General features: G+C 41.5%; 1 protein-coding gene and 1 long non-coding RNA gene across 5 annotated transcripts in view; one reads left to right on the forward strand and one right to left on the reverse strand.

Moving 5' to 3' along the window:
• Window positions 1-10837: 10837 nt before the first annotated feature.
• On the reverse strand, window positions 10838-13475 carry LOC26531813 (uncharacterized). Of its 4 annotated transcripts, XR_011416045.1 has the most exons (4): window positions 13290-13470; window positions 12924-13172; window positions 12648-12850; window positions 10838-12581 (listed from the first exon to the last, which is right to left on the reverse strand). It is a non-coding gene; the product is annotated as an uncharacterized lncRNA (long non-coding RNA). The 4 variants fall into 4 exon arrangements; XR_011416047.1 differs by having other exon boundaries at window positions 10840-12850; window positions 13297-13475; XR_011416046.1 differs by having other exon boundaries at window positions 10840-12850; window positions 13294-13475.
• An 863-nt stretch (window positions 13476-14338) lies between these two features.
• The window catches only part of beat-IIb (beaten path IIb), a 32184-nt gene continuing 18697 nt past the window's right edge, over window positions 14339-27825 (forward strand). Inside the window, exon 1 of the mRNA XM_015171456.3 lies at window positions 14339-14539. The gene's annotated coding sequence lies outside the window, so the exon portion shown is untranslated. The remainder of the gene's footprint in view (window positions 14540-27825) is intronic.

Genomic DNA, 27825 nt, shown 5'->3' on the forward strand with positions numbered 1-27825 from the left:
GAAAATTGTAAAACAATTGTTATAAATTTAATGCGCCTTTTTTGGTGGCATGTTCTGTGCTTGATAAATGCAGACAATTAGCTAAATGCTTCACTGGCGCCAACAGCCGACAACTGCTAGACAAGGGGACAGCTCCGGTTCCCGAGCTCCGTCAGCCCCGCGTTGCTCCAAAGTGACTTAGTCATTGCGCAGTTTTTGACACGCATCCAAATTAGTTGCTACTGCAGTGCAGACAAGGAAAACCAACAGATAAGCGAGACAGCGGGCTATAGCAGTAGCATAAAGCGTGGCCAGTACACCCAGTTGGAGGTCTCTTATTAATTGCGGCGAGCTGTACCGGAGGCGATAAAAAAGTTCCAAGGTGCTGGCCAGCAAATATTATTAATGCATTTTGTTTGGGCTGAGACTTTTGCGAACGCTCATTGCCCTCATAATTTGCCATTGGCCATGGCAGTAGCTGCCGAGAAGTAAAAGTAAAATTCACAACAAGACGGCATTTTTAAATATATTCAAGGCAAGATATCGCAAATATCATGCTTCGCAATGCTTTGCTTTTCACAAATATTTTGGCAAAGCCACATTCCTATAAACATGTTTTGAATTTGGTATGCGCCCGCGTATGTGTGTGTGTGTGTGTGTCTGTGTGTTGCACTTGTAAATCCCCTTGGCGCATTGTTATTTCCGCATTATAGAAAAGAGGGCATTGAGCAACAAGCGGAAATGGCTTAAAGGATATTGCAATTTTATTTTGGGAAAAAAAGCCAAATCATCCAGCCAGAGGAACTGAAAATATGCAAAAGTGAACAGCACTCGAGCAGGAAGAATGCAAAAGAAATTGTACAAATATTACCTATGGTATACATATATGTACTAACAACTAACATATTTCCCTATCGGCATTTTAATGGCTAGTTTTATAGCAACAGTTTCTGTTCAAGATTTAGCTCCGGTTATTGTTAAGTCACATGAACCTAATCCCGACCAATAACTTACAAAACTCTCATTAATAAGTTACTTAGCAAATTAGCAATTTATGTGATATATCTGCAACAGCTAAGCGCCAAAAGTTTAGCAGACAAAGTAATTTCCCTTTACTTGCCTCAAAGTCGGCAAGTTTACTTTGGTTATTTTCATTCGATTGCAGCACGCAAATGCCAAAAACTTCAAAAGTGTTTTTGTCAAATGCTTGGGGTGCGTATGTGTGCGTGTGCGTGTGCGTGTGCGTGTGCGGTTGCGTATGTTTCTAACAAATTCGCGTTGGGAAAACATTTAATACACACACACTCACGCAATACTAGAATATTTGTGAGCCACAGCAACTGGCTAACGAAGATAAATAGTCAAAAGTTTGCAGATGCCTAATTGACAAGAAAATCGAAAATTTTCTTAATGAAATGCAAAAATAACTAAAGAAAATATAACTTAAGCTGAGCTCAAGCGACTTCGCACCTTAAGTCTCTAGTTGTAAAATTAATATTTCTGTCTCTTTCTCTGCGAGTGCTGCCTTTTCTTACTATTGCACAGATTAGAAATGTTGGAAAAGTCGCTGACTGCAAGAAAGCAGCGTAATGGACAAATTGTAATTTAATGCTCTTTTGCACCTTCAAAACCTTTCAATCCCTCACAAGATACGTAATCACATTCGAAGTGCTCGCCTCCCCCAACCCTCGTTTACCCCTCAGCAAAGTCGGCGTAATCACCAACACTTGATGAAATGTTACAATTTATAAGACTAACCCACAGCGCGTTCCCTCTTTCCATAAGCCTTGGCGTGCATATATCTTATGTATGTGCATTTGGGTGAATGTGCGTATGTATGCGCGTGTATGTGTGTGAGCATTATCCTTGCAGCGGCAGCTTGCTGGTTGCACAGTTGCCATTTGTACATTATTTTGAGCTGTACTTTGCTGTGCTCAGTGCTCGCTGAGCTCTTACTGCAATTTTGACACACCTGATGAATTTCATGCACTTAAGTGAAGCCTTCCGCCCGCCCCGTTACGCCCTATTTGAAGCTGCATCTGCACTTGTGCATTTTTAAATTATTTGATTGAAATTACAAACTGCAATTGGACGTGCGTCATTTGCACTGACAGACTCTTGCTGATTGCGGCTTAACAGCTATTGGATTAAATAAAGTATATAGGATATAGATATACATTTTGTCCTTGTTAATAGCCATGCCCAGAAGCAGCTGCTACCAATTAGCAAAGGCCAAATAGCCAAGCGCAAAACTAAACTCGTTCATTTTGCAGAGCTGACTGTGCCTTCGCCTCAGCGGCCAATTAACAGTTTTAGAATTTTTCATGTTATGCTCCACTGAAGTGACCCACATGGTGAAGGGAAAAGGGAAGAGTGTCTACTGCTAGGCCTCGACTGCTTTCAGCCTTGGCTGTATCCCAAACTAATTTCGGCGCAGTGGAGCATGTGGCAAACTTTTTTGGCATATGTCGCCCATTATTTGCCATAAAATTTAACATGAGGCAGCTGGCGCACCTACGCAACACACACAAATATACACCGCCTGCTACCTATCATATGTGTGTGTGTGTGTGTGTGTGCCTGTATATGTTGTTATTGTTCTTGCTGCCTACGTGCACCGCGTGCGGTTGGTTAGCTAAAACGGACCCAGCGGCTGCCGCTTAAGTTGTTCTGGCAAAAGTTTTAGTCATGCCTGGGACTAATTATAAAATAGCTCAAAGGCAACTCAAAGGCTGCCCAGAAACTAAGAGAGAGACAGACAGGTTAAGAGTGGAGAGGAGTGGAAAGAGAGAGGAACAGGGATTCAAATTTAAAGCTACTTCTGCTGCTGTGGAGATGGACTAAGGCAGGGGAATGCGGGAAACTAAACATTTGCCTGCCAATTTGTTGTTATTTATTTTTATGTTTGCTTCCGTTTGCCATTCTTCACCCCCTCTCTCTTTCTGTTGGCCCCAGTAACTTGTAATGTTTGGCCATTAAAAATAATAGTGTGGTTTTTCTTGTTGTTATTATTTTTTTTTTTTGGTTGTTGGTTGTTGATTTTGTCGTTGTTGTTTTACATAGCCAGCGAGCTTTTGGGCTACATAAATGCTACCTTGATTCATTTTTTAGATTTTATACCCTGTGCGAAAAGTATATGAGCAGGCATATAGTGCGTACAAATTTCTTGTCTGCGTTGCTCAGAAGAAAAATTCGCGAGTATCTCACGAGTATCCTGTTTTATAAAATTCGTATGTATTTTAAATTTATGAATTTCGGCATCACAGAAGCATAGCTTGTCATAAATACGTCTAAGCGAAAATAGAGTAAGGCACGTGCGCGATTTTTTTCTTCTGAAGAGTTTGACAAGCGGCTCGTAATTGGCAAGCAGCAGGATTTGACTTAGCCTGAGGCAGTCCCTGGCATGTGTAGGTGTATCTTGGTGCTGGCATGTTCATGTGTGGATCTTGTTGTATTAAATTGCCAAAAACCCTTTGGCAATATTCGACAACACCACAAAAATTAGCACTTTAATCTTGCTTAATTCGTGTCATTTGTGGCAACAATTTTTTTGGGGCCAAATTTGCAGCGATTAATTTTGAGCAAGCGGGCGAGTGGTATGTTCATTGGATTGGGAATGGGAATGGGTCAGAGCATTGACTATAACTCAGTGGCTTTATCAAAAAACCACTTACACACACAATCAACTTAATGAAGCCGTAATTATTTGGGTTAACAGCTTGCGGCGGACAGCCAGAGCGACTATGAGGCCAGCTTCATTTCATTGCGGCCAATTCGTTTCTGTGTCCAACAAATCAAAGCGAACGCCTAGTAAGTAACCAGAGCCACGTGCCTTTCTAGAAAACAAATAAACGTACATTTGCAAGCCTATTTAACAAATAGACAAGCATTATTTTTCCTTCTCTAGTTTTCTGTACGTTCGATAAGCGCACAGAACTGATGAGAAATAAAGAAAAGCGTGTGTAGAAAACATATAGACAAGGGGAAGAAAAATCTTCAAATTTCAAGAGTGATGTTGTTACTCGGAAAACTCTGGCATGCTAAATCATGCAGCAGACGTTAAAAAAAAAACGGTAAGCAATTATCGATTCAGATGCGATACATAAATAAGTAGCTTAAGCATTGCCATACAAATAATTGCAATGCAGTAAACTTTGCCAAATGTCCTGTTAACGTGTAATGTATAAATTATAATGTATATTCAAAATTATTATACATTTCAGTCAGCAACCACTTATTTAATTTTACACAATTTAACTAAATAATATATCAATTAAACGATTCACCATACTGACTGTAAATTGTATGATATTATTAAATTATATTATTTAGCTGCAAGGGATTACTGCCAGATAATTTTCGTTCAACTTACAGGCGAACTGATACCCTATAAATTCTTAAAATGTGAAAGTGTATAACAGGCAAAATCGATTACCATTTGCTAGGCTTAGACCTGTGTAGCACGAGACAAAAGCAATTATTAGTCGGATTTCATATTTATAGCCTTACTGGTTTTGGCTGAGACATGATGAAGCAGGCAATCAGTGATACAGCCAACTGCTTCATATACAAATATAAAGACTCTTTGTGTGGCACATATGTCTAGACAAACATTGAACAATGGTAAGCACAAAAAGTTTAATCGGTTATTGACATCATCTCTGGTTTCGTTGACAGCTGCAGCAATTGAGACATTGAATCACCTAAGCGTACACATATTTAGTTAATTTTGGGCAACGCTTCTGTAAGTCCTTCACTTGCAGAGCCTGCTCTAATTAGTATTTTTTGTACGGCCATTGAACTTGAAGAATTAATCATATAGTCTGCAAACAAGTAACTTCATAGGACCAAAAGCGAATTTTAATGAACATAAAATTGTGCTAACCTTTGCATATTCGCATTGGCTTATTTATGTAATTAGAGGGATTTTGAACACGCCAACAATTTTGATAAACAATTAAAATTTAATGCTGCAATTAAACGCAGTTTTTCATTATTGCATTGTGAGCGCTGGCAGGCCCCAAGGCAACCGCCGAACTGTCAAAATGTTTGCCATCAAATGCTATTAGGAAAACGTATTAGATTACACAGTGAACATTACAGTTAGCTTGTTTACCAAACAACAAACAAAAAACACGAAAGCAACAACGCATGTTTTATGGCTCGACGCTAAAATATAAATATAATGTAATAAGCCACATGCAATCGGGTATAAATACATCTCAACATAGGTCAGGTTCCGTTAGGGTTAGTCGTCGTGTTTATGGTATTTGCCTCTGCCAGGGATTCAGTTCAGGGGCTTGTTTGACTTTCCCAAGCGGCTAAGTATTTACTTAGGCCAGCCCCGGTCTTTGTCAATAGTTGCCAAGATCAAAGCCAGCACAAAACTACTTGATTGCCCAGGGAGCAGGTGTCGCGTGCTAAAGCAGCCGTTACCTGAACTTGATGAAGCGGCAAAACGCTCATTCACAATGCATGAACCAAGGCGGCAACGCACGGGCCAACGCAGCCTGAACTTTGCATAAAATATGAAGCCGCAAGGTTACACGTCTGATTTGATATACATCTGTTAAGGTTAGACAGCAATGCGACAGATCCAACTACAGACATGACATGACGAGCAGAAATAGGATATCTGCGCATATTAATGTACTCGATGCCTGAAAACTTGTAAGCTTAATTATGCATTAAGTACACAGCATATTTAAGCATATAATTTAAATTGCATTATGTAAATGCTGTTGGAAACATTATGTTAATTAAATACAAATATAACATTTGTTATAGCAATAATATTTTATATTCAGATATGTAAATATGGTATTTGCTGGCACTACCTAAAGGCAAAGCTGCCCCAACATGCTCTACTATCAATGTATCCACTGTTGACGTTTTGGGCAACCACTGGGACTGAGGTACCCGTATGAAATGGATTATTAAATCAGCTTGGAGCACAAATATTATCGTCTTGCTCGTGCTGTTATTAAAAATGATAGACACGTTCCCGTTGTTAATTATTAATTTTCGCAGACTTCATAGCGCTGCTAGCTAGAAACGTGTCGCAAATAACTTGAATTGCATAATAAAACGCTTCTCCGGCGTGCACATGACGTTCAGGTTTTTATAAGCTGTCAATTTGTTTACACGTCAGCGTTCTCCCTGATGTTGTTGTTGTTGCTGATGCTGGAGGAGTTGCCATTGACTTTGTCGCAGCCGCAACTGAAATATTAACGCTTCTTATGATGCGCCATGTCTTGGTTCACATGTATAACTCCCGGCAGCGTCTTGTGCTGCCAATGTTGCTGCTCCGGCTGCTGCTTGTCGCACTTGTGGCAAACACTTTGCGAGGCGCATTTAATATTTTTGCCAGACCCACGCAACGCACAGATAATGCTCCTGGGAGCTGGGGCAGGGGTAGGACTATGCTGAACCACGGCTATGCCACAAAAACAAGCAGCTCAGGTCGACTTTGACTGCGACACAAGGCGCTGCCTTGTTGGTGGCTTTCACGCGTGCGTTTATCTTGATGTTGTCCCAAGCGACTCTACAGTCTAGTTGTGTGTGTGTGTGTGTGTGTATTTGAGGGAATATGTGTGTGAGCCTGTGAGTGACGAAAAACGCATAAAATATCATAATTTGTCAGCATGAACACGACAAGAGAACTTCAACAGAATAACAATGAATCCAGCAATGCGACATGGTTCTGCCCGTCAATTGACAGACGACCTAGTCGAATGGTCATAACAGAAGAAGTCAGACTTCCAAATAATTGGGTCACTTTCACATATCCTCAAAGCAGTTTTTAATTTGCCGAATTCCAAAAACTTGTCCCACGAAATGTTCATTAACACGGTCAAAAGCAAGCAACGCGCCGCTTTTCAACCAGTCTGCAGCGAATCGTAATAAAGGCCAATCTGTCAGTTTTAATTAACCAATGAGCAACGCACCTGATCTGTTCATAGCTGGCAGCATATGGAGAGCAAAAGCATTCCAACTTTGATGACGCAAAGGTTCAAATAGTTGAAACCAGTGTTAGAAACGATGCCTTGTCTGTGGTCAGGTAATTTATGCTCCTTTAATTATGTGATGACTGTTTGTGAGAGGTTTCGTCTTATTGCCATTGTGCTGCCGCCTACCATGGCCTCCTCTACAGCTGTTCCTGCTCCAGAATACGCCAATGTGCGGGGTTGTTTTGTGACGCGTACAACAAGTAACACGCAAACTATGTTTGCCATTTACTCTATTTAGTTCTTATTTGAAGTAAACTTTTGGCTCTTACTTCTAATGCTTTTTTATTTAATTTGCCTGGCTTTTAGTTCATTACGAGAAATGTGTTTGTCTTCCGCTAAATTGAATTGCATAAATGCTAAATAAAAATGTTGTGTGTATACTTTCATGAAATGTGGTTTCATTAGTTGCTGCATATGCTTGGAATCATCTGGAATACCCAAGACATATACAGGTTGAAAAGGTTGTTTACCTAAGATACAAGTTTTTTATAGAAACAAGTCTAGTTTATATCATTTTTGGTATCATATTATATATGTCTTGAAGGGCATTCAATATTCGACATCTCTTTTTAACACTCTTTCTTGTTCTATTGTATGGAATTTTTGTTTATTTAAATGCACCAACTGTGCAGTTGGAAAGTTGTTTATGCTATTTGTTGTACGCTTAACGTGAGTTCAATTTTCGAGCGCTGCCAATTAAAAAAGTTTTTACCCAGCCGCAATTGGCGCTGCAACCGGAGCCCGAAAGTAGACTTTACTTTTATTGCATTTCACGATAAAACCCATTTGGGCCACGCATCATTGCCTTGTGCCTCGTCGATTATTAAACACGCATTTTTGCACGTATGTATACCTAAAAATATTTTCAATAAATTTTGGTGTGCAATTTTATTTTCATACTATGTTGCATGAATGCGAAAAGCCTCAATTGAATTCTAGTATTATGCATTAAGATTTTCGCGTTAAAATATTTGTATTACTGCAACATACTGCTAATTGCGGTCCAAATGACATTAAACATATGCCTGCATAAAGGGGTATTCGTGCACACATGTCCTGTGCTCAGGGGCTCCCACGTAAAACGCGCTCCAGCGTAAACACTTCAAAGATATTCTCCGCCGGTTACTCTGTACATTGCAGAGCCTGACGCTGCGCCTTACTTCCTTGGTGATATAATTATCATGTTTACACCCCTTTACATGTCTGCGAGGGGTATAATTGCCGAAAAACCAATGTAGATTACAATTAGGATTATTTCAAACAGTTTTCAGCTTGACTATCTATATTTATTACAAATTCATCTGTATTTATTGTACTCTAATAAAAGTTATCCAATATGCATAGCCGATGCTTTGAGGTCGATGTAATGAAATTTCAAAAACTTTATTACCAGCACTGCGTGCGGGGAACAACATAGGGTATTTCTCCAGTCTATACTATATTCACGTTAATGTAAGCAGGGCCAGAATAATAAAACAACAACAGCAACAGCAAATGTAAGAGCGACTCTTTTAGAAAGCAGGCCGCTTTGGCAGCCACAATTTTGATTTAATTGTTGGCATGGCGACATGTTCTTTTAATTTATGCCAATTTATTTAATCATGCACTTGCTGCCTTTGTGGCTCACAGGACGACGGGGACTTGTATTAGGTTATAAGCAGAAAGCTTGCCAAGCTAGAAGACGAGCTGCTCCGTGGCATTTGTAATTAAAAAGCACTCATGTTGGCCAGATAATTTGAAAAGTAAGTAAGTTAATGTAAGACAGCGCTTTGACGCTACTCTGACGCTGCTCACGTCCCAGGCACGTCATAAAAAAGCCAAAAGCGAGCGCGATAAAAATACATTTATCAATCAAAACTTCAATGGGGAACTTTTGCGTAAGTTGCAGCATAAAAATATTCATTTTATACGACAGAGCGGGCATCCGAGCTAGGGGCGGAATGGGGCAGCTGCTGTTGAAGCAACCATTTAATAGCTTTCATTTTGCCAAAGCAATTCTCAAAATCTCGCGGACACAGGACCACGGCGGCAAGACGTGCACGAAATGCGCAAATTCACGCACGTCACTTGAACTTGCACAGTAACCCGGAGCGACGGCAGGGAATACGGGTCGAGTGGAGCAATGTGGCTGGCGGGGATTGGGCTGCGTGGCTGAGGCTAATTTGTGAAATGTGTTTTGCTCCTTATTATTGTTGTTGCTGCTGCTGTTGCATCATTCATTTCATTAACAGGCCATCAGCACAGCCCGGCAGTTTCCTTGCAAGAGCTTTAAATTCTTATAAGAAGACCAAACACAAAGCTTGCCGATGAAAACTTTTTCAATATATATTTAAGCGCATTTTATGTTTTCACTTGCCATTTTTCAAGCTTACTCGTAGATTCTCATTGTGATTTTTTCTTTGAGCTGGCGTTGCAAATCGCTTGAGCTGTTTTCTTGTATTCACAGCTTTATATTTGCTATTGCGAGTCTCACGCATCAGCCGTTTATTTTGCATATGCTCAGCCGGCGAAACCCTAGTAGAAAATAAAAGTATATTGCGAATTTATGAGAAGCTGCTGAGTAAAGCAATTCCAGCAAATATTTTGGGCAAAACACGCGAACAACTTACTCGGTTTATAATCAATTACAGATCGTGCACATTTAAAAACCATTTCTTGAAGCCTTCCCCCTAGAAAACCTACATGTTGGTCTCGTTTTTGTTTGGTTTTGTGTTGCAGCTATAAGGTATTTTTTCGTACGGTCCAACACGATTTTAATCTCTTAATGCAAACGAGCAATGGAAATAAACTGGGCAGTGTTTTTGTTTCATTAATATGGGGAAGGAATATGGTATGCATGTAGCATGTCCAGGTATCTTTATTCCATGAACTCAGATGCAAAACAAACCCATTTATTTATTTCCCAGGCTTCACAGAAATAAATATATAAAAAAAAAAAAAAAACAATATATGTCTTTACTACGAAGTTAACTTCTTTAATGACTGCATTTATATCGAATTAATAGAAAAGTGGGCGCTTCTAGGATTACTTAAGAGCTCATTGGAGGGTATCTGCAAGTCGAAAAGTAGATATCTCAGAGAGCTTTCTTACTTGTTTCACATCGGGAACGTATAAAAATAATACGGATTTATAAGTATTTATGAGATTTTATCGAAAGGCTTACACATTTTAAGCATTCAGTTCGCAGTTTGTGCAAATATTTGCGCCGCTATTGACCTGCTATTGAGCAGCTGTCGGTCTGTCTGCCGGTCTGACAGTCCGTCAAGGGTGCTTGACAGGCACGGCCTTAATTTAATGCGCTTTACTTGACCATTTTTTTTTTTTTTTTTTTTTTGTGACTTTGTATAACTTTGTAATTAAATGCAAATTAAGTGAACCGTATTTTGCGCCTTGATTTTTTAACCCTTTTTTTTGCTGACAATTTTAAACTTGCTGGCAAACTCATTGGTAAAACTCTCAATAATGCTGGGACTCTATTAACGCCAATGTTGCGTTAATAGACGCTATGGAGCTCAATGTAAAATGGGAGCCAAGGGTAACGCTTACTCGCGTAATCCGGGAATGAGGCAACTTTTCTAATTAGGATCCGCCGAAGAGCGGCTAAGGAGTAGCGGCAAACATTTACATTTGCCGAGAATTCATTTTGGCTCTAGAACCAGACCAGAGCCTGTTGCTGGTTTTTATGCATACAAAATTCCGTAGTCGTATAATGAGCTGCTAAGCAAAGTGTTGCCAAGGAACGCAAATCAGCACAAATCAAATATGCAATCTTTTCGCAATTGCAATTGGAAGTGCAACGCAATCAAAAAGTAGCAAGAACTTATTCCAAAGCATTAGAAATGCCAACAAAACAAAACTAACTGAAACTTTTGGTGCAAAAACCAAAAACACGCGGAAATCGACAATGTCGATTATATAGTATAAATGTCTGTATACACTCGTATGTCTAAGTTTTAGGGTTTGCTTTGGTTCTCTTGCAACTGGCAACTGGCAACTGACAATTGGCGACGGGGAAACTTAGTCAACTCCCTGAATTGGAAAAGTGGGAAAAGTGGGAGTTACAGCTGTTGAAAGTTAAACCGTAAGCATCAAAAGCGCCAGCTCGTAATTACAGACTGCAAAACGAAACGAATCGAAAAGTAAACGACGCGACTTCGAATGGAAATCTCAATTGAATGTAGGCACGGGGGCAATGGCAGCGGGAAATCACACTAAAAACACGCAAACCTGGCAAAACTTCAAACCGGTGACTGAGCCGTCGCAGTCACGGACAAAACTAAGGTAGGCGCCAGCTGAAGCCAGGTGCTCGAAAAAAAAGGGTAAACTTTGCGAAGCCTTGAAGAGGCATCTTAACCGATTTTCCGCGACGCTGCGTTGCACAACAATATGACGGCGATATCTTAGAATGTGGCGGCGGGTGCAAGTCGTATGAGCGATCTGCTGGCGTGGGCTTGGCCCGAGTAAATTTACGGCAAACGAAAATTAAGAAAGTTGCAGACACAGGCTGGTAGTACGGGTGCCAAACTTGGCTACCGTTTGCATCGCGTATAGGCTTATTTATGATGCACAGCTAAGCCCCGTGTGTGTCGCCCCCGCTTGATAAATGTGCAATGTTGCGCCACGACGTGGCAGGAAATGGATTTTGAGTCGTGTCTTGAGTTATGCGACCGGCGCTAATCGAAGCGTGGCGTGCCACAACAACAACAGCAACAAGAGCAATTACAATTGCAGCTACTATGGCAACTGCAAATGCAACTCCGGCAGCAGCTACGCCTTCAATTATAGCTTCAAGTTACGTTCAAGCATTTGTTAGCTCAAGCTGGTCAGCCGAATGGCAGCAAAGAGCGTGCAAAGTCAAGTGTGGGCCACGGCAGAGACCTGTGCTGCGCCAGCTACAACGCCTTGGGGCAAGACAAATGCTTACAAATGTTGCCAACGCTTCTCTCAGCCAAGTATTTCATGGATGTACGCTCTTGTCTGGCATCTGGCAAATAAATGAGTCAGCATTTGTTAGCCGGACGGCAGCGTTGATTGAATTGTTATTGTTATTGCCTGGGAGTTGCCTTAAAGTTGGCTTAAGCAGCTCAAGAGTATTCTCTACCTGTGTATACATACCCAACCTACGCACACCCAAGCACACACTCACGCACGCACACATACATACATAAATATATACATATGTATATTCAGAGGCACTGGCACTTTTCAATTAAAACAATTGTCAACGACAATAAGTTATACAAGTTAGCAGTTAGCTGCTCTGTCCGTGCTCCTGCCCCTAATCCACTCCCCGCTTTCATTTTTGCCGCTGTCTTTGCCTCAGTCGTAGCCGGGGTCGTGGCTCGTGATGTTGCTGACAGTCGCACGTACGCTTAATTAGAAAAAGTTGCAGCGTCCACCTCGACGCTTTGGGGCATGCCCACGCCTACATCCACGCCCAAACCAGCAGCTGTCAGCATGCGCCCACATTTTTGCAGCGGAAGTAAATTTACACTTCAGTTTTTATTATTTTCCGACGAGCGCGCAAAAGCGCGACTAATTTTCTTGAGCGCCTGCCCAGGCTTTCATTCCCATTTTCAAACCCATGCTTCCTTTAGAAAAGCACAATATTGTAACGAAGTTTGTATACCCTAACTTCATAACCTCATTGCATGCACCTGATTTCAAAGGGGTTTTCTTCAGAGATTCCTTCCCTTAGTAGATAGTAGATAGTCTGCCCCCTCACACGCTTGTATAAAATTACATGCCCTGGCTGCACATTATGTTCCATAGCAGAGTACTCAACTGCCTGTTAGCTCCTGTGAGCTGACTAACAAATGGAAAATGAGCCGACTGCGTCTTGCGACTAGCGCATAATTTTCTAAAAAAAAAAAAAAAGAAAGAAGTTTCCCCTTAGAAGGCGGATGGAAGAGGACTGCAGTGCAGTTGGTTACTTGGCTTTTGTTTGCTTTTGGCTTGTGTGTCTCGTTTGCTGGCCTTTGTGCTAGCTGCTCCCGCTGTTGGTCCTCTGCTGATCCAGTTGTTGTCAGTTAGCTGGCTGGCTGGCAGATTTTTTTCACTTTGTGCCTTTTGGCCTGGCCAACCCAGCCCTTGGCCAGCAATCCACCTGACCATCGTGACGCCTTGCCGGATGTCACGTGCGCATCATTTTCCAGCACTTTTACTGCCCCTCACTGCACACGCTGTAATTATAACGGCGTTGCTTAAATTAGTTGCCACGGACATGCCAGCAGCCAGCAGTCATGCCGCCCAGCTATGACCTGTAGACCTATCCTGGTCAGGAGCATGGATCAACATACATACAACCTGTGTGCTGGTTCCGTTTCGGTGGGCTGGGCCTCCATTAAACACGCTCGCATGTGAATTTTATAGGCGGCTCCATTGTTGACGTTGTTTGTTGTGGCTGCTCTGCTCGTGTTTTTGGTTGTTTTTTGTCTCTGCTTTTCTGTCAACGTCAGCGTGATTAGTTGTGCCATTTTATGACTGCTTTGTTTTAGTCTCTGTGCCTGCTGCATTGTCAAATTCATTTGGGTTTTGAGCACACGGGTGAAACGATAAAAGTAGATATCCATATATGTGGGGATGTATGCGCAAAAAGGCGAGACTGCAGCTAATACCAATTAACAATCTCATAAACCTGACACACAAGCTCGACCTAAAAAGAAGGTGCTTGACTCGCTTGCACTTACATCATTAACGGCATCATTTACACAGCGCATCCCCCGCGCAGCCACAGCCCCAGTAGCCGCTAGTTGACGCTTTAGAAGACTTTAAGTTGCAACTAATGAGACTCCGAAACATAATCGTGGCATTTAGTTAGAAGAGAATGAACGGCGCCCCGTTGACGGGCAAAGCACTCACACCTACGCACACACACAGACAAAGTTTAGCTAACAGTGACACTGCATGAAAAAGAAGCATCACAAACATCAGCGGCAGCAACAACAACAACAACAAGAAGAGCAACACGGGGAATATGGGGAAGCACAACGAAAACAAATGCACCTAATGACACAATTTCACACACCCACACAATCAAATGCACAAACACACACATAACCACACACACAAACGCACATACACACACACCCACACCCACACCAGGATATCAGCAAAATGGAACACTGTATGTCGAGAAACTGTTATACAATCCAAAAGAGCGGCCCACACGGCGGATGCCTTTTCTCTTCTTCTGATTCTCTCTTTCCGCATCCTGATGCTCTCTCGCTTTTCGAATTTCGCAAGCGAATACTGGCAGTTAAAGGCGAATACAGAGCAAATCATTCGGCTGCCATTTCGCCGCATCGGCTTTGCAACGACGGCGGCTTGCCAGTTGCCAGCAACCAACAAAGTGGAGCAGTTCGGGCCAGTTTCTGGTGTGCACTTAGCCGGCTTAGCAGCCAAGTCCGAGTGCCAAATGACGCGATACTACATGATACTTGTCCAGTGATAGCCGGCATTGTGGCTCGCCCAACTGTTTTCTGTGTGTGTGTGTGTCTAAGTGCTGCTACTGAACGTAGCTCTAGCAGGAAGTTCACCAACATTTCTGGTATGTTGCATATTTATATTATTTTGCTTTAACTTGAGCGCGACAGCAGCAGCAGCAGCAGTTACAGTTGCAGCTGCCGGCAGAAAAAGAAACGCCGTCAAGTTTCAAGTTGCAACTTGTAACCTAGTTTTTTGGCTACTCGTGCCTTACCACAACGTGCATGTGTCAGTGTGCGTATGTGAGAGAGTGTGTGTGTGTGTATACGGCTTGTCCGATTCGGGTGTTAGTGTGTGTATATGGCTTGGCGCGCATTGCTTGCACTTTACTCGAGCTGCTTTTCCCTTTTTTACTTGCATTTTATGGAATTTCTCCGTGTACATATTATTCATGCCACTACCGAAAAAAAAATAATAATAATAAAAAGAAAGGAAACAACAGTGGCAGCAGCAGTGGCAGTGCCAGTAACAACAGTGAAAAGTGCAATGGCAGCCAAGCTCCGGCGCAGGCAGCCGTGATTTGTATGAATGCTGCCATTAAGCTGACGACGACAGAACTGCGGGGTGAAGGGCGTAATATAAGAATTGCTTACCTTAACTTATCGTGCGTTGCTTTCGTTACGTGCCAGTTGCCCATATTCCACACGTTTCTAACGGCATCGGGGCGTATGCGAAACACGAGACTCTCGCCTGGCTGCTGCCACATTAGGTACACACACATATATATACCTATACATACATATGTCCGTCTGTTTTCCAGCATATTAAGAGTAACAAAAATGACACGCTAAAATTGGGAAAAAAAAAAGGTAGAAAACTTTGCGTTAACAAATTCAATTGCCTTGAGTTTTATTTAAAAACAAATGGTGGCAGATTTTTTAAATGACAAGAATTAAGATAACAAATTCGCAGAACAGCACAAAGAAGAAGAACGTTGAAATGTTGGCAAACGGGGAAAGAAAATAAAGCAGCGTCAAGAAAATGGCTGGCAAAACTTTTGTACCGACAAATAAAACAAAAGCCTGTCAAAGCCCGAGCGCAAAATTGTTACAGCGTGCAAATAGAAAAGCCCAGCCATGCAACAGCAACAACAACAATAGCAAGCTATGAAATACTTAAGCCAAAGTCGCGACACAGTCAAAGGCAAGAAGCCACATGGCTCAGCCGGATGTGCGAGGCGCCCTTTAGGAGTGGGCGTAGGGAGCTTTGCTTTTGCCCGCCCGACCCAGCAAAAAGTCTAATAAATTAAGCAATTTACATGAATTGTCGTTTGCTTTTCGCCCCCCCGCCCCAGACAACTCATTTGTATTTGGCAGCCAGCAGGAGGCGTGGCAGTCGAGGGATTTGTAAAAAAAAAAAAACAAAAAAGTTTGTCGCTCGTTGACAATAATTCAAGACTCGGCAAGAGCTCTCCGCTCGACAGCAGCAGCAGCAGCAGCATCAGAAGGCCGCAAGGTAGAGGGCCCTGCAATTTGTTTAATTTTATTAAATGTATCTCACTGCTGCTGCTGCTGCTGCTGCTCCTTGATGAGGATGTTTTTGCTGTAATTGTTGTTTCTGTTGATGTTGTTGTTGCCATTGTTTTGCAGTTGCTGTATTTGGTTATCTGTGCGCATTTGCAAGTTTTTATTTTTTGCACTTAAATCTTTGAAATTTATGTGCATATTTTTGCCATTTGACTTTCAGCTGTGTTTATGCATACACATAAATACACATACTACAGCTAATATATGTATCTGCTCAAATAAATGCCAGCTAAATGCCTGCGGGCAACTGCTGCTGTTGTGGGCGTTACTGCTGCTACTGCTGCTGCGGGCGCTGCTGCTGCTACTGATGCTGCTGCTGCACCAAGTTTCGGGGCGCTCACAGATAAGCAACAGTTAAAAGTTTTTTGCTGTCAAAACTTTTTGGCTTAGAGCTGATTCTTTCCTGTAGTTTTTGGTGCGACTGCTGTTGTTGTTGTTATTGTTAGCGTCAACACGTGGCACTCGGAGCTAATCAAACTATTGATTGTTTGTCTGATTGTGGTAGCGGATTTGGCTTTGACTGCGATCGTTTTTATTGCCAACGCAGCAGTGACAGGTGAAAGTTGTGGCCAACTTTCAAGTTTCTTGGCCCAGCCTGACTTTCACTTTTGCCAACTAATACCAAAAGTTTTCGCTTTTCATTTGCTCTAGCAGGAAATTGATTTTTGATGTGTTGCTCTACCTTTCCCTGTTTCGCTCTCTTTGCCTGAGCTTTGAACCCTTCAGAACTTAACTTTGTCAATTTTTTTTCAGTTGCTTCCACCTTGGCTCTTGCTCTTGGCCTTGCTGAAAGCGTATCATCATCTTGTTGCTAGGTGCTAACCTCTTTGACATGCAAACAATTTTTTTCTGAGCTCGCTTTTGACACTTGTCGCAAGCTGTTTATTGATTTTGCATAAACAGGTAAACGGAAAACCGCAAAAAATGTGTGTATGTGTGTGTGTGTGTGTGGGTGGGTGTGTGTGTATGAAAGAAAATTGAAGCCCAAAGACAACATTGCTGGCGATTACTTTGCATATGCTACATAAAGTATACGCACCGTCGCAGAAGAATTTAAAGCATTTGCTATTTTTAAACAACTTGCTTCAGAGATCTAACTCGTGGCTTTGTCCAGTCGAGTTGTTTTGTCAACAAACTAAATGTGGTCTACACATCGACCTTACCTTGTAATACCCAACCAAAAGCTGTGCTAAGAAGAATTCCATGCAAACATGCACGTAAACACACTGAACTTGCTGCAGCAGCCCCGAGGGCCATCTGCAAATGTTTAGAAAAGCACTTTGCGGTGCACAAAGTTTCACTTGACATAAAATACTTAAAATGCTGCCCCTAAAATTTGCTCTTCCGCTCCTCGGTGGCACCTTTAGACAGAATAAAAAAAAAAGCACAGGAAAAAATTGCTCTGAAAAATGTGTGTTGCATAATTATTTTTACTAAACACACACATTTTTGTCACTTGCCAAGGGTAAAATGCCATTTTTGCGCTTATTTAAGCCATTGCATAAATTTTAACACAAAATGAATACCAACACACGCATACATACACACGCAACCGCTCACACGTCATAATACAACGCACACACATATGCAAATTTACTGGCAAACGGGTGCTAAAGGCCAAGGCATGCAATTGCAGGAGCCCGCAGCAGGTCCAGCGCCATAGCATCATAATGTCGGTGGCCCCCTTACGAAGAGGCAGACGTGCTTCAGATGTTTAGCACACACACACGCACACACAAATACACGGGCGCCCACGCACCCACTTACACATGCGCTCACATTGAAGCTCGCTTCAATGTCAAAGTTGCGCCAGGAATGTGTGGAAAATTATTTTGCGATATAACGCGCGAATGAAAAATGTATAAAATATTCAAAGAAGCATTTTACATTTCAGCGACAGGACGAAGAGCACTCCCAAAATTTCAGGCACACGAGAACTGGTTGGGAAAAATAAAATATTCAAAATTTCGAAACAATTCATGTGAATGCAAAACGCGTTGGCAATTTATGAAATGAAGCAGATTCGAAGTGGGAATGAGCGCGGAGTTAGCCAATTTGCAAATTTCGAGTCTTTAAACTTAAGCGATAACGACAGCGACGTTTCAGCCGTGTGGCTGGCAGCCATTGCATACAATTATAAAAAAAAATAATAATAAAAATAAAAACTGATTTAAGTTTTAAGCGTTTGACGCTTTACAACCACAATGTCGACACAAAGTTTCACATACAAACCCCAGAAAAAACAGGAGGGAAGAGAAATTTCATTGCCATGTTAACCCAAGTCATAAAGTCAAGGATGAAATGCAAAGTGCCGAAGTTTTAATTTAAATTTGCCAAGCTCCGCACTAAAAGAAACAAAAAAGTATGAAAATCCAAATAACCTAACTAAAGGAAAGCCATGCGCTTAAAAAACCACAAAATAAGCTGAAACAACAAAATCTACAAAAGCACACCACAAGTAGGGAAGCTGAAATTTACAAATACCCTGTCCAGCTAAAAGATAATATATTTATATATGCATTTTTTCAGCTAAGCAAAACCTGAATTTAGATATGTTACTATCTCAATATCCCATCTAAAAAGTAATCATTCCTATAACAGGAATTTAAAAAAAAAATATATATTTTCATTGGTTGGCTAAAGAGTATGGCAAAACGACAAGAAAACTTCAGCGAACCGCTAACAATAACCCAACCTCACTTTCAATGGCTTCAATAACTCAGCTAAGTCGCAAAAGAAGAACATGATATAGAGCACACCCTTCTTGGACTCGGCAACAGAAAAAACGCCGAGAATTACGATGCCTTTGAGTAACACACTCTCAGAGGTTGCTGAAAAACCGCGGCTGTTATCTGCATAACTCATACGCACTGTGTGTCAGCGTTGGTGGTCGCCAAGCAGCAGCATTTTTGCATTGCCCAACACCCTCCCCGACTGCAGCCAGATGCTTTATCCTGGCTGGGAACGCACAACGTGGAATTGATCCAAGAGCTGCAAAAATTTGCAACACACAGCGTATGCTTCCACACACTCGCGCACATTCATACATGGATACCAGCTTGCACGTTAATACACCCGAAGCTCGGGCTTGTTGCACTTTTAGCTTACTTCAGTCTGACCAGAGTTTTTACTTGGTCCTCTTCAGCAAAGCAAGCTCTCTGCATTTGGGATTATCGACTTTTTGGGAGGTTTCGCTAATCTATGTAAAAAACGTTGTCTTAAAGTTTGGCTCAAATGTTTTAATAAATATTTTCAATTTGTTGATTGAAGTCAACAATCATGCTATTCAAAATCCGCTTTTACGCTTAGATATAATGATATACTCATTATAATTTTATATGATGTAAAGGCCTATCGATTGGCATTACCTTTGTATACAACAAAAAGACTCACCCTTAGATTATTCTCTAGAATTTCCCAATGCGCTTTTCGCTGTGTAGACCCAAGTCACTTGACGCTCTCCCGTTTCTAAGTTTCGCAGCATCAACATGACTGCTTGGTCGCTAAAATGAATGTCTGGAAAGAATGACTGACTGGTGACAGAATGCCTAACTGACGGGCAACACGAAACGAACTGTTGTGGAGTCTGAAGTTCTTTGACTAATGAGGACGCATTGGATATACATATGCGCAATGCGAGTCGCATGTCAATAAGCCACGGCAGCTACAGTAACAGCAGCAGGAGTAACAACAACAAAAAGAAATCCCTCGTCGAGAATGTTCCAATCGCAGATAGCTAAGCATGTCTAACACATTTTCAACCTCATGAATATGTATGTGTATGTGTAGATGCAGAAAGAAAGTCTGCTCCGAGCTACAGAAAAAGGACTGCTTTGATACAGGAATTTAATTGTCGGATTCAAGGATTGAAACTGATCAGGAAAACTTGGTTTATAGGAATATATCAATGTGTATATATCAACCCAGATTTTTTCGAGTTATCTTTAAAAAATGTACAGGGTATAACACCACGGCTAAGCACAATTATGTCTTATACAGCACAAAAGGAAAAGGTGCTAGCAGAAGGAATGTGTGACAAAAGGCGGATCCCTAATAAAATGAGGACGTGCCGCTGATAGCAGGTAAATCCAAGCTTGCATACTTTGGGGACTGGTGACATATTGGATACGCCGCTCCTGCCCCGTCTGGCGCAATATACACAGGGGAGCCGTAAAGTATTTGCTAGTGGAGCAACTTAAGAAGTAGGCAAAAAAGTTGCCGAAGTCACAAATCATTCAATTTGCCTTTCAGCTTGAAGAAACTTGGGAAAATGTTGTGTGAAGTTGCTCGAAAAGAAAAAATAAGTTGCTGTTCGAACTGTCAAACTATACTATACGAAACTATACTACAATACGAAAATGTCATAAAATTTGCATTCATGTAGTGCAGTATATATTCTGCCGCTAATTACAGTCATCTCCCCTTGTTTTCTTTTTCTCTAGGAGTTAGATAAAGCGACAGATGAGACACACATGGAATTAAACGTGAGGGAACATAAAAAAAGAGAGACAATAAAAAGCAAGGCTTTGGCATTCACTGGTACTGAGTGGCAAATGAAACTTTCACAACTGATTGAGTCAATGATGGTGCCATTAAAAGTCGCAAATTGCTGTTTTTGTTTCAATAACTCGTATGTGTGTGGGCTTGTGATTCTGCGTGTATTTGTGTGCGTGTGTTTGTGTGTGCCAATTATAAATGTTAGACTCGGTATTTGACATTCTAGGAGCGGAAACACGCCAAGAGATTTATTTTTGATATTTCCGCTTTAGTGCGGTAACAGGAACAACAGAAACAGCAACAACAACCACAACAACAACAACAACAACAACAACAACAACAACACACAGCTCAACAACATGAGCAACATATGAGAGAACAGCGAATGCTCTGAAACTTTTTCGATAAAAATGTAAATTTATTGGATATGTGTAACAAACAAGCTGAGGCTTATACATGTGTGCACACTGCTACATGTTTGTGTATCGGGGTGTATATGTGTCTGTTTGTGTGCGTGTGCGTGTATGTGTGTGTATGATGAACAAACGAATGACAATAACGTTGATGACGCTGACGTACATGTGGTGGGAGCGTGGAAGAGATGTCGGTGGGTTTTCTGGCCATGAACGACTGGGTGATGATCTCTGCCCATCATGCACGACTGGCTGAATCATATTTTTATGATTTTTTATTGACGCATTTTGATGTGCCAGTTAACAATTCATTCATTGACTTCGATGTTATTTGTGTATGATTATTGTTTATATTGTAAGTTCGGGTTCGCATGCGTGCAGACTTTTTAGTAGTTCATGTTTGTTTTCGCTTATTGTGCTCAACTTTTCTGTTTTATGTTGAGCTCCAAATTATTCACAAAAACTTTGCTTATAACGTACAAAATTTATCACATAAAATCCAGAATAAATATGTTGGACCCCGGACACCCCAATAGAAATAGTCGTAGGCACACGGGAAAATAAAAACTTTCTTTTACAACAGACTTAAGTAAGGACCAAGACTATGAAATCAAGTTAACCGCCGAGTTTAATGTTGAGTACTTCATATAAAAATTTCAAGAACGTCAGAGCATCAAAAGCTCAACAACAGACAATTATTAATTTTAATTTATGTTTTTTAAATTTAATTTTGATTATTTTTCAAAGAAGTCAAAGCCTTTCGCAACTTAAACCAGAGTTCAAATTTGTTGGTCATTTTCCCATATACTTAAAAGTATTTGTGGGTACTTTTTTCCCTCTCCGTGCTCGGTCAGTCAAAATTGAGTTTGTCAATAATAAATAAAGCTATTTGTTACACTGCGTGAAAGTGGAGGATCCGCCACAGATTTAATCCACTTCTTGCGTGTGTTTAATAAAATAATTAACGCTTTAATCGAGTAAACAAACAATTGCAGAAACAAACAGCACGACCCTTGGCGTTAAATAAAATACTGTATATCAATTTTTCATGGAGCTTTTGACAGATGCTGTGAACTGCGTTTGGTCTATAAATTAATCAATGAATTACATTCAACAGTAATACATTTTTGAAGCAGGCGCTTAAACTGATAAGCACTCAAAATTAATAATGCACACAATCAGCGGTAATCGCAGTGAAATGCAAACAATAAACAATGGATATTAAAAAAAAAAAATAATGAAAAGGGTGATGCCAGTAAAGAAGAAAAAAGGATGTTACCCAATTTCACAAACATCTCAATTCGCAGACAGAGGACACAAAGGACAAAGAATGACAAAGACGACAGAGTGCTATTATGTTGAAATTATGCGTTACAAAGTCAGAAGCAAACAGTTGGACAATGAAGGGACAACACATATCCCTTACCATATCTGCTTAAGATGCAGCCAGAGGAGTCTTTTAAGTGTGATGCGAGGGTAAAACATATTTTTAAATCAAAGTGAAAGAAAGCAAACCGCTATTAGGCCACATCAAGCGGGGCGGCAGGCCGTTGGCGGCGGTTAAATCCAAAAAGGTTACAAATAGCCAACATAAAAAACTTTATTGGTGCAAAGGATTGAAAACAACGGCCGGTCCGGCGACAGGACACGCACAAGGACGCACAAGAACGGCCAGAACGTACCGTGCATGCCAAATCGCTGCCTTAGTATGCCATGCCCCAATAATATGCTCAATGGTTGGCACAGTCGTATTTATTGTTGTTTATGTGCCCTGGATCTGAATGCGAGCCCAATCGAAACTGTCATTGTCCGAAATGAAACCCGCAAACGCCTTTGATTTTCATTTTTCGCCTCAGATTCAGGGCATTTCGCTTTTCGCCTTTCGATTGCTTTTGTTAGCCGTTGTTAAAAAACATTTATGCGCCATAATCAAAAGCAATGCGACACCCACACATGTTGCTATTGTTATAGCCACAATTTTTGTTGTTCTTGTTTTTGTTGTTGCTGTTACTGTTGTTGCTGTTGTTGTTGTAGTTGTTGTTGTTACTGTTGCTATAGTGGCGAGTTCACACAGTTCAGTTCAGTTCAGTTCTGGACAAGGTTATGGCATTTGATTATTGCCTAGGATTAGGCTATAATTGTGTATCGCATTTCGTTATTTGTTTTCATTTCACATTCTCCCCGCATCGCCAATGGCTCTTCGACTCCAAAATGCTGCCATAAGCTGCGCTTATAATGCGCTCAGCGCATTTTCAATGACTTTAACAGATAAAGGGGGAAGGAAGCGTTAGAATAAATGCTGCAATAGGTTGTGATGAGCTTCAAAGCCGATAAGTCCGACAAATTGATGCCTTTAATAATCCGCCCCTTTAATATACGCTGCGTATGAGCTATATTATGCCAGAGGCAATGAGCTGCGCTCAAGCTGGGCACAACGACAATAACAACGGTAACCACAGCAGAAACGCCATAATGAAACCGCTCATTTACACTCAAATAATCTCAGCTGAGCAGCAGCAGCTGGGCAGCCAGTTTTTGGGAATTGGCTTGAAAATTTCAGGCATATTTGGTAACGGGTCATTAAATGCGGAAATTGAGTCAACAAAGTCAAAACGCCAACCAGGAAGGAAATACACAAGCCACAAATATACACACACGCTTTCATATAGTTACAGCCACAAAAGAACTCGACAGGGTTTTTGCGGCTACCAAGAGTTGAGTCTAGAGTGAAGATTCTTCGGCTTGGCTGCTTGGTGGTTTTTTTTTTGCAGCTACTGCCATGATTTTGATTATGTAACATTTGGCTGTGACCAGCACACACACACACACATCCACAAGCACAAGCACACGCATATGCAAACCTCGGTAATTGCTGCCACTGAAAAGAGCAACAGCGGCAGATTTCTTCTTCTTTCGATTGGCTGCTAATAACAGAGAAACGCTTCCATGCACAATACAATAACAGTAAGAAAACATGTGTGTGTGTGTTTGTTATTGTGCGTGTATGCGTGTGTCTGTGTGAGTCAAAGGTTACCCAATTGGATTCAAAGAGCATATGTCTGTATTGAGTGTCGGTCAAGCGTATGATGCAAAACGTATTTCGCATTCACTTATTTGAATTTCTCCAATTTTCGCTCTGTTTATTTTTTGTTTTGCAAATCAATAGCAGTTGTCCTTAGGTTTCTGTATATATTTCTGTATATATTTTTGTATTCACCTAACCCAAATATCTTTATGGGCATTTTGAGCCTCAGGTATGACCTCACGCAATTGCCCCATAGAGACGTTTCCCCTTGCCAAACAATCACTGTTTAAGCTGCTGGACAAGATTCCATACTTTTGATGCTGTAGAGAAAACTTTCAAAGTGAACTCTTTAGCAGATAATTATATAAATAAACGCCCATCTGAAATGAAATACCCTACTCATTTTTGCTTATTGCGCAAGATTTTCGCAGCAGGTGAGCGAAAATCTTTAGTGACTACCATGACTACCAATGTAAGCTGTGAATGGTCTGGGTATTCTAAGTTTGCTTAACAAACTTCTTCCTTTGCCCAGGCTTTTTCCCACGTCCTACTGTACGCCCTCGAATTTGCATAGAATATTTATTATTACAACGATTATGCAAAGAGTTCATTTTATGCGAAACTTTTGAGATGCATCAGCAAAAAACTAAGAAATTATTGTGGAACTAGCAGAATTTATCAGGGAACAGGTTCTCTGGCCTTTGGGCCTATTTTGGCACATTAATACATCCCTTTAAATTATGCACAAAACAACACAAGCTCAAGCGCAAGAATGCAAGTAGAAAATGCTCTTGATTAGATGAGGTTATTCTTCCACTCTGCATGCACGACAACAAAAGACTCGCGTAGCAATTCAATTTATCAAAAGCAGCGCTCGGATGTATGCCATAAACATAATTAAAATGTTTTTAATTTGCGTTTACCAAGTGGCAAGAAAATTAACTTTTCAGCATTGTTGGCGACAATTTCATGCAGGAGCTGACACTCGTTCGAGCCAAACGCAGGGAATGGCTGGGCCACGTTTCGGTAAGGGATACAACAAGCGCAATTAACATATTTTATCAATCTTTTCACGTTGCCCCTCGCCACTGCCCGTCCACACTTACGCAATTTAAATAACTCAAGTGGCAAACGGCACATCGCAAGGACACTCAACACAGGCGCAGACATACGAGCATCATCAGGCAGCCAGGCAGACTGCAAGGCTGGGAGGTTGGGAGGTTAGCAGGCAGTCAGGCAGCCATTCACATAAAAACATTAACACTTTGAGTGTGTGTGTGTGTGTGTGTGTGGGCCAGGTGCAGAGAGCACGGGATCAAAGTTGGCCAGGCCACATTAAGCTCAGCCGGTTTTTTTCCCGGGTCACTGGGGCCACAAGGTCGCCCCGCATTACGCACTTGGCCAAGTAAGACATGAGGCGGATAAACAGGACTCGAACTCAGCGGATACGCGGGACAAAACCAAGCACATAAATTACACTTTAATTTTGCAACATTTTTGGCCACGGCTTATAAATCAACAACGTGGCACTGGAAGGGGCCCCAGCAAAACAAAAAAAAAAAAAAATACAAAAAACAAAAATATGAGCAAGTGCCGCCATGGAGCGACAGCTGCTGCCTGGGTCCTGCTTTTCGCCTGCCTGCCAGGCCCTTGGCCATGGGCAATATTGAAATTTCAATTTAATTACATGCATTGAGCGGAGCGAAGGCACTCCACGCTGCTCGCCAGTTGCCAACAAAATGAGCTGTTGGGCAAGAACAACAACAATGCCAACAACAACAATACCAATAGAAACCAAAAAATTGAAGTGCACTGCGGTTAAAGCTTAATTTGTTAAGATAATTGTGCTCAAATTGTATTATTATGAAATGGGCATCAGCTTTTGGGTGCCTTGCTCTTCTCGCACTTATTATCAAAATTAGATTTCAAGTGCGCCTCGACCGCAGCCCGGCTTAACTTTGACCTTAACAGCCGTAACTCAGTTCGGCTCTTTGCGTAATTGGATAATGGGCGAGATTTGGCTGAAACGAAAACGAAAGCCAAGCAAATCCAATTAGCTGCGACCAGAGTTGATGCCATTGAAACTTTCTTCCGTTACGCATTAAGTATATAAACCAGTGAGGGCAAAAGTGTCAAAGATTTAATAAGCATGCTTGTTGTAATCTAAACTAAACCAAAAAAAAAAAGAAAACGCTGTCGAATACCATTTTATAAGAGTGCGTTGGCACAATATCCAGTCCAGCTTCCAGTCGACTTGCACCCACCTATTGTAGTTTTATAATATGAAGACTCTTTTTTTCCCTTCCAATGCTCAAGCTGCCTGCCAGGTTGCATTAACAGGTTGTAAATTGGCAGTCATAATATCATAATATGTTCTGATAAGAAACATAACATTTACCAAAATTAAGGAAGTGGGAATAATAAATCCCCGGATATTTAATGGTATCCAATGTTATTCTATTACATTTTAAATATCTAGCGAAATTATGAACAAACAAAATTGATTAAAATTTGTCTTCCGCAGCGCTTTGCTCGAACTTTGCACAATCGGCAATTTATTCGTTTTTTTTTTTTTTTTTTTTTTTTTTAGTTTAATATTAATGGGGGCGTTCAAAGGGTCAACGAGGCGTATCCCCAACAACAATGCAACCCATTCTGTCGAATTCTGGGTAATGCTTTTAATTAATTCTTAGCAGCAGAGCTAAAGGCAAAGCAGAAGTCGCGAGTCGAGTCCAGCCAAAGATTCAAAGTCAAGTTGCCTGCAGCGCTTGCATGAAATAAAAATGTTATGAATAAAATCCATTCATGCGAAAGTCGCCCGAAACCCAACCGCAAGTGCGCCACTTTGGCATGAATGCATGTGTGAACGTGTATGTGAGTGTGGTGGCTGTGGCTCGTTAAGGCAACCACATGCCGCTCGCAGCAGGGCGGGCGAAAATCAATTTTAAAGTGAATTTAATAAAAGTGCATTTATGCGCATTTTGTGGCAATTAAATGCAATGTAAATGTTGGCTAAACGGAGGCTTCACTGTGAATGCTGGCATATTTAAACACATGTCGCCCGGTCGCCTCCGCGCCCTGCCCTCTGGCACCGTCTGAATATGCTGTGGGAAGATCAGGCTCTCCAGGCATTGCAGGCACGTGGTGTAATTAAGCTGATGTGCAAGTCTTTGACGTGGTGCGAACATTGTCAGCAGCAGGCAATTAAATTGATGCCTGAACAGACAACTTAACCCACAATTTTGGGCGCGTTCTGGCGCGACAGATTTATGACAATCACGCTAAGCAACTCTGAGGGGCTCGCTGGCTAATCTAGGTGACGGCTGGAGGGAAGGCGTGGCCTGGTGCTGAGTTCTGCTCACCTGGCAACTGCCGTCGCTGGTCGTAAATGTACGAGCCAAACACTTTGAAATAAACATTTCAATTTGTTGCCACCGCTGCTGTGGCAATTTGGTGTGAAAAACTTGTAGATATTTTTAGATGTCGCCTTCTGCATACTCCTCGCCGGCTGGCTGCTCGCCGATTTTATGACCACGTGACGGGAACATCTTCGTGCCAATTGCATGGCAGGCAAAATGTGTCAAGTGAGCGGTGACTGATGTAGCGAGTAACAAGCAGACGCACCACCAACAACCACCAGCAGCACCAGCGACTTCGACAGCAGCGCCAGCGGCACAGTGAAGTACAGCGGAGCTGAGCGACATAAGCTGCAATTGCGTACAAAACATCGTTCATTGTAGAACAACACATGACTGAAAAAAGCAGAACAGCTGGGTTGGGAGTTCACTTAAAAAGACGTTGCCTTCATTGCGGCAATTGTCTGAGCCAGTTAGCTGCAGCCACTCTTTGAGAAAGACTGTCACTGCCAATGTCTCCTTGGCAGAGCTTG

This window comes from Drosophila virilis, chromosome 2, assembly GCF_030788295.1.
Source record: "Drosophila virilis strain 15010-1051.87 chromosome 2, Dvir_AGI_RSII-ME, whole genome shotgun sequence".
NCBI classification, from domain to species: domain Eukaryota; kingdom Metazoa; phylum Arthropoda; class Insecta; order Diptera; family Drosophilidae; genus Drosophila; species Drosophila virilis.